The sequence below is a fragment of the Gymnoscopelus braueri genome, assembly GCF_963280865.1.
Source record: "Gymnoscopelus braueri genome assembly, chromosome: 21".
Classification (NCBI taxonomy): Eukaryota; Metazoa; Chordata; class Actinopteri; order Myctophiformes; family Myctophidae; genus Gymnoscopelus; species Gymnoscopelus braueri.
The window spans coordinates 8,131,439-8,139,040 of NC_137623.1; positions in this window are offsets into that span (position 1 = coordinate 8,131,439).

Sequence of the window (7,602 nt, forward strand, 5' to 3'; positions counted from 1 at the left end):
TACCGCGGTGGACAGCGAGACAGAGGAGACGGAGGAGACGGGGGAGCCAGAGGGGAAAAAAACGCGACTCGAAAGTGATTATGAGGAGCTGTTTGGGCCTCACTATGCCAGCAAAAAAGCACCAAGTGTAAACAACACTTGCACAGAGGAGGTACAGGAATATCTCCAGATCACCCGCATTCCCACAACGAGCAGCCCTCTGAAGTGGTGGGCGCGCTATGAGAAGGAGTTCCCTCGTTTGGCCAAGCTGGCCAAAACCTACCTGGCTGTCCCAGCCACCAGTACCCCGAGTGAAAGGGTGTTTTCACTCGCTGGGAACACGATTACCAGGCAGCGATCAAGCTTACACCCAGCTCACGTGGATATCCTTATCTTCTTGAATGCCAACAGTCGGGAGCACAAGTCTACGACCATAATAAACGAGGAGGACTCGACAGCGAGTAGTCTAGAAGACGATGTTACAGTAAATATGCGTATCTTTTTATTACCATATCGGCTCGACCGACCACGGGCCCACCTGTGGAATAATTAGCGTATGTTCTGGACTATAGGTGGCCCGTTTCTTAGCGGTGGTGAGTAGCAGGCCTGGCCTACGTTTTGTTTACAACTGTCTTATTTGCAAAGTTAAAAAGTTAAAAAGTTAAAGTGATCGTTTATATTCTTATTGTATTATTTATTTTACGTTTGTTTGCAAAAGAATGCCAGCACTCCTGTTTCTTTTCTTTGTCATACAATTGATTGATTGATGTTTTATTAGACAGAAATGTAAAACAGCACAAGTACAATAAACAAATAGATTGGTAAACGTTAAGCAACTTGTGGAACTTCATATTTATTGCTGAGATTACGTTTAATAATAAGTTGATCTTGTATTTAAAACTGTCGTATCGCACGTATCACAGTGCATCATAGCCTATGACCGAAGTTGGACATAACTGCTTGTTGCTGATTATATTTGTTTGAACAGTCATTTTCTATATTATTTCATGCTAAAGTAACATAATTTAAGTTCGGCCTATTTAGATTTTAGAAAAGGAAAGAGAAACACTCCCGCAAGTAACTGTTGCTTTGTTAGTGCAGTCAAACTATATACAGCTGTCAAACCATGGCGTACCAGGGGAAATCCTATGGGGAAATCCCAATGACGCAGTTAGCACACACAAACGTGCTGTTGGCTTAGTCCAATCAGGTCGCGGCTCATTGGTAAACAGCCACTGGCATTTCACTAACCCTCGGGTTTGTCCCGCCTCCTTAGTTAACCGTTTACTGGCTTGTTATGTTTAGCCTCGCAACACAGCATTTCAACGAGAGGCAGAGGATTGCTCGTTTTTTATTGGATAAAAAAAAAGATGCGTCTGGCGAATAATTGACTATTCGAATACTTTTCGGTCGAATAATTCGAATACCATAAATCACTATTTGTGAATGCCCTACTATGACCAACATAATGTTTTGACTACAAGTAAGACGCGCGAACGCTGGAAGCGAACGCAGCTCGAAAATATTGTGTATTTACGGACTTGTAATCCGTGTTATTTCACTGTGATGGGGGATTGTGTGTGTGTGTGTGTGTGTGTGTGTGTGTGTGTGTGTGTGTGTGTGTGTGTGTGTGTGTGTGTGTGTGTGTGGTATTGCATTGTCTAAATTCCTGCACTCTGGCGCCCTCTACATAGGTACTGCATGCACACAGACACACAGACAGACAGACATACAGACACACAACCTGAGCAGGGTTACATAGTAAGCTCCACTTGGTCGGAGGCGCGGCTTCGCCGCGCCTCCTTCCGCGTTCGCAATGACCTCAAGGACAAGGTATGTTTAAAACAAGTTTTAACTTTAAAACATGAACTGGAATCATGTGTTTGTTTTTTATAAAATCAGTGCAGGCTCTACTTTTAATTATATGTATTTGTATACTTCTGAACTGATGCAATGTTTAGTTGCCCATAGTTCAACTAAACATTTGTTAAAAGACTTTCTCAGGGACGCTTCGACAACCAAGCCTGGAGGAGCTGAGCATCGCACACTGTGTGTGTGTGTGTGTGTGTGTGTGTGTGTGTGTGTGTGTGTGTGTGTGCATTAAAAAATGTGAAAGGTTATAATAAAGGATTGTCATGATGATGTCATTACAGTGCAGCCACAGGGACAGTTTGTTTTCTCCCCAATTTAGTCATTCTCACACATGTGTTTTGTGTGTTGTCACTGCTGTTGTATCCTACTGAGTAGTGAGTAGTGAGTAGCCACCACCGGGAGGACGTAGTGACCTTCGTCTTAATCCTCCCGCCCAACACTCCCTGCTGACAGGCTCCGCCCCCAGCCCCATAGGAGTACGTACAGTGACAAATATCACTCCTCTCCGCCTGGCTTCCCTCCCCCGAACACGGGCCAGTTGTGTTCATATATGCTGGACAAAGCCGGATGCACCGTGGAGGATTTAAACCCCCAGACTCTGCGGTGGTGGGCAGACACTTTACCACTGCACCACCTGAGCAATTTGACAGGTTGTATGGAGACTAATGTTTATACAGTGAACACAGTGAAGAACAGCGATTGTTTTCACTCTACAAGCTCTGTATTAGCTCTAATTTTTCAGTTTGCAGTTAACATGTTAAAGCTGAATTGATTTGTTTTAGGCCCTGCAGTGGGAAAACAATGATGTGAGAGTCGACACAAAATACTGAACGTGTCCAAATCCAAAGCCTTGTGCCACAAGGTGGCCATGATCATGTTTCATCTTTTTTTTTTTTTTTTTTTTTTTACAGATCATGAAAGTACAGAATGCACATTTCTAAAGTGACAATTTAAGGACTTTTAAGACCATTCTAACACCTCTGAAATGCATTTTTCATTGATCAAAAGTTATCAACAAACTTTACTATAAAAAAGGTCGAATATTACCTAAGAAAGAGGGAAAAATTGTGAAATTAGCCGATTGGCTGTTTGTCTGTGGAGTCAAACAAAATGTAATGCCTCAACTCCTACAGTTCCAAGTGCTTGTCAGGGTGGGGGGTCCCCAGTTCACTCATTATTTGTGGGGGTCACGGCCTGAAAAGATTGAGAACCACTGCTCTAAGGAAGAATCTCTGCAATAGATGATCAGGTCAATGCCATTCATTATCCTACTATACATTTAAGGACCCCCAAAATGATATTTGGCAGCAGACCCGCATCTGAAAATGTTTTGTGCCAGGGACCCCCAGAAGAGAAGTTTTGTGTTAAAAAAATCTAAATTATTAAAGATTTTTCTAAATGTTCAAAAATAGTAGATGTACAAGCTCACAGCATGGCACGGAGTGACTCCTAAGAGTTTTCTGAAAACGTTGCTTTATAGACCAACACGGGAACTACACATTTCACGCCCACTTTTGACACAGCGCCTCCAGTCGAGGTCCGTTAGAACGATGTACTGCAGCTGCCAATGCATTCCCTATGAGAGGATATGAGCGTCCACTCTGAACTCTGAAGCTGTGTCAAAAGTGGGCGTGAATTTGTAGGCGCCCGTGTCAGCCTGTGTGTCTATACAGTATATAGCTATGTCTAAAATGACACAGATGCTTTCCCGGTTTTAATCGGTTAAAAAAAACTGTGCTAATGTCAACAATGTATTTATTTTGTTGTTTCGGCCTGGCGAGAGAGTATGTTTTCCACCCTGTGTCGTGTGTGTGTGTCCGTCTGTGAGCAGCTAATCTCAGGCACCGTTGGCTTGATCGCAGCGAAACTGTGCACACACTCCCTGGATGCCAGAGCAGAACCTCTGCCCCACATTTTTCACATTGGCCTGTTACAGCGCCACCAGGAGGCCGCTTTTTGCAAAACATGTCATGTGATCAAGACGGATCTGTTTAATATTTGATATTCCATCCTGATTGGCTAAGATTGACATCTAAAGTTTGCAGGAGTGGCCCGTTTTGAACAAAATGCTGCAAATCATGAACGCAGTGTCCGATTGCGGTTAAACTTTGCACGCAGATTCGCTCTACGTTGAGGAACAAATGCCACCCTTTCAACATTGCCCTATTATAGCGCCAACAGGAGGCCGTTTTTTGCTAAACCTTTTTTTTATATTACTCCTACAAATGTTGTCCAAACATCACGCAAATTGGTGAATATGATCTCTTTTTCAAGTGATAAAGACGGATCCGTCTGATCCGTCCGATTATTCACATTCCAGCCTTATTGGCAAATTCCGAACATTGCTAGCCCACACTAACCTACCTGACCTGGCGGAGACCTGTGCTCCGAGGAGCACTTTTTCTAGTTTTGTTTGTTTTAGTGTCGACCAATCCGACTCAGAAGGCGTTTGGCTGTGTTTCTTCCAACTTCTGTGGTTGGTCCACCCTGCTGTCTGTCTTCACTCCTCTGGCCAGCCTGGCTACGTTCACTGAAGGACCAACCTGCTGTGAAGAGAACTGCTGCAACTCTGCCAGCGAGCTGAACCTGGGCGATGTACCTCTGGTGCTTTGGATAGTTGCTGTTACACTCAGCTCATAGTTACAGGCATAGGGGACATTAGTTACTGTTACACTCGGCTCATAGTTTCAGGGATAGGGGACATTAGTTACTGTTACACTCAGCTCATAGTTACAGGGAACTGGCACACTGGCACAAGTGTGAGAGAGAGAGGTCTATTCTTTAACCCATTAAGACCGCATCTGAGAGTCATTTTTAGATTTCTTCGGCTATTCAAAGATAGCAGATCTACAAGCTCATAGCACGGCACCGAGTGCCGCACTATGAGCTTGTAGATCTGCATTTTTTTAAATTGTGAAAATATGTGCAAATCTTTGAATATATATATTTTTTAAAGCGAACGTTTGTAACTCAAATCTTTGCTTCTGGGGGTCCGTGGCCAAATACATTATCTAAAAATGTTTTCTAAATCCAGTAAAAAAAAAACAGTATGTTGCTAGATCAGTGGTGCTCCAACTTTTCCATGTCAAGGACCCCCAAAATTATATGTATTTGGCCACAGACCCCCATCTTAAAATATGTTGTTCCAGGGACCCCCATGAAGCACAGATAGGAGTAAAACATGTTCGCTTTAAAAAAAAAATGCAGATCTACAAGCTCATAGCACAGCACCAAAGAAATCTAAAATGACACAAGATGCTTTCCCGGTCGAAATGGGTTGTAAAAATATATATTCAAAAACAGTGAAGGTTAGTTAAATTAAATCAAAACAAGACGGGGGCTCGCAACTCACTTTTGAATGCTCCAAAAAATTATCTGCAGTCTGACGGACGAGACATAGAGGGCTCTGTTCCTTATTTTTAACTCTATGCTCAGTAAAAACTGATAAACTAAGATTCTATATGTGCATGTAGTATGAAGTCATTATGGACGTATTAAAAATTAAATAAAATGTGTGTTCCAATGCTCAATAATATCATTTTCCATTATTAACTGTCTTGGTTGAAGGGGTATGATTTTGGGAATCATGACATTTTGCTAAACATTCATGCTAAACGCACTATTGTCTATAGTGGTAAAATATGTGGTATTATGAAAAGCCCTGTTACAATGTTGAGCAGAAACAGGAGCACATCTAGCATAAGACTGTAACTAGTGTGGGGGGAATTTTATGAGTTTCTTAAAAGGATACGGCTCAGATCAGCCCCACCAGGTGATCAGGGGCGGTACCAAGAATTATACATGATTTATTTTACCAACATTTTTACATGATTTCATAACGAACAATTCATCTATATTTTTTTTAATTTTCAAAAAGATTTTAAAGAAAATATTAAAAACAATACCCCCTAGACCTTACTTTTCAGGATTCAAATTCAGCTAAATTAGCAGATCTACAAGCTCGAAATGAGCTTGTGGATCTGCTACTTATGATACTTTTGTGTGACGCTGTAGTGTGATCAAGTAGGGCGTTAATTTACTTTATTTTTATTTTTATGTGATGTAATATAAGGACACGTTCAAGTATCTGACAATGCATAAAGTCACCATACCAACATTGATGAGGATGAAGCTTATGAGAAAGCATATATGTATATATATATATATATATATATATATATATATATATATATATATATATATATATATATATATGATCAGGTTTCTGTCAAGAAGACGATGGAATCCAAAGAACTTCAGATCTTATTGTCAGGCAGTGATAAGTGATCATATATGATCACTGATGTAGCCTAGATCAGAGATTCTTGCAGTCCAACTAGTTAGTGGATCCATTACCATTCATGTGTATCGTCCACTGTTAACCCATTAAGACCGGTAGACGCATCTGTGTCATTTTAACATTTCTATGGCTATTAAAAAAATATATAGATATACAAGCTCATAGTGTGGCACCGAGTGCTGCGCTATATGAGCTTGTAGATATTTTTTTTGTGAAAATGTGTGCAAATCTTTAGCTTGATTAAATATAACTATTTATAGCGAACATTTGTAACTCTAAAATCTTTGCTTCTGGGGTTCTACAAATATCTTCAAAATCCTAACATTAAAAAAAAAAAAAAAAAGTTGCTTTAATCAGTGGTCAAGGACCCCCAAAATAATATGTATTTGTCCACGGACCCCCATCTCAAAATGTTTTGTTCCAGGGACCCCCCATGAAGCAAAGATTTGACTTAAAAATGTTTGCTCTAAAAATATATATTCAAAGATTTGCACAAATTTTCACGAAAAAAAACAGAGCAGAAACAGGAGCACATCTAGCATAAGACTGTAACTAGTGTGGGGGGAATTTTATGAGTTTCTTAAAAGGATACGGCTCAGATCAGCCCCACCAGGTGATCAGGGGCGGTACCAAGAATTATACATGATTTATTTTACCAACATTTTTACATGATTTCATAACGAACAATTCATCTATATTTTTTTTAATTTTCAAAAAGATTTTAAAGAAAATATTAAAAACAATACCCCCTAGACCTTACTTTTCAGGATTCAAATTCAGCTAAATTAGCAGATCTACAAGCTCGAAATGAGCTTGTGGATCTGCTACTTATGATACTTTTGTGTGACGCTGTAGTGTGATCAAGTAGGGCGTTAATTTACTTTATTTTTATTTTTATGTGATGTAATATAAGGACACGTTCAAGTATCTGACAATGCATAAAGTCACCATACCAACATTGATGAGGATGAAGCTTATGAGAAAGCATATATGTATATATATATATATATATATATATATATATATATATATATATATGATCAGGTTTCTGTCAAGAAGACGATGGAATCCAAAGAACTTCAGATCTTATTGTCAGGCAGTGATAAGTGATCATATATGATCACTGATGTAGCCTAGATCAGAGATTCATGCAGTCCAACTAGTTAGTGGATCCATTACCATTCATGTGTATCGTCCACTGTTAACCCATTAAGACCGGTAGACGCATCTGTGTCATTTTAACATTTCTATGGCTATTAAAAAAATATATAGATATACAAGCTCATAGTGTGGCACCGAGTGCTGCGCTATATGAGCTTGTAGATATTTTTTTTGTGAAAATGTGTGCAAATCTTTAGCTTGATTAAATATAACTATTTATAGCGAACATTTGTAACTCTAAAATCTTTGCTTCTGGGGTTCTACAAATATCTTCAAAATCCTAACATTAA